Here is a 425-nt window from a genome sequence, read left to right as displayed (position 1 = left end):
CATTTTCAAGTCTAAATTGTAGCAACAACAAAGAAGGGCGAATCTGTCTTGCAGCCCAAGCACTATTCAGTGTTTGACCCATATCTAGAGTTCTAAAAGTCCAAATGACCTCTATTTTTTTTTTAGAAAACTACAACTTTCATGTTTTCAAGTGGTTCTAATTATGACGTTATCAATGATGTTTTGGGCAGACAAGAGAAGATAAGGATTGTCACCAAGTCAAGAGTTGGCTACCCACTCATCAAATCAATACTTTCTAATATTGGTCTATAAAAGGAGGCATTTGCCATGCATTTAGGAATATTGGTTTCCTAATCAAGACCTCAAGTGTACCATCATGCATAGTTTTCCCTCGTGATGTACCTCATTTTAATTTTAAGCCAAACATTATTCAACTTTTACCTTTTTTTATGGCTTAGATTTGA

This window comes from Populus euphratica, unplaced genomic scaffold (genome assembly GCF_000495115.2).
Source record: "Populus euphratica unplaced genomic scaffold, PopEup_1.0 scaffold859.1, whole genome shotgun sequence".
NCBI lineage: Eukaryota > Viridiplantae > Streptophyta > Magnoliopsida > Malpighiales > Salicaceae > Populus > Populus euphratica.
The sequence above is the reverse complement of the archived record's forward strand: the minus strand, read 5'-3'. Positions refer to the sequence as shown.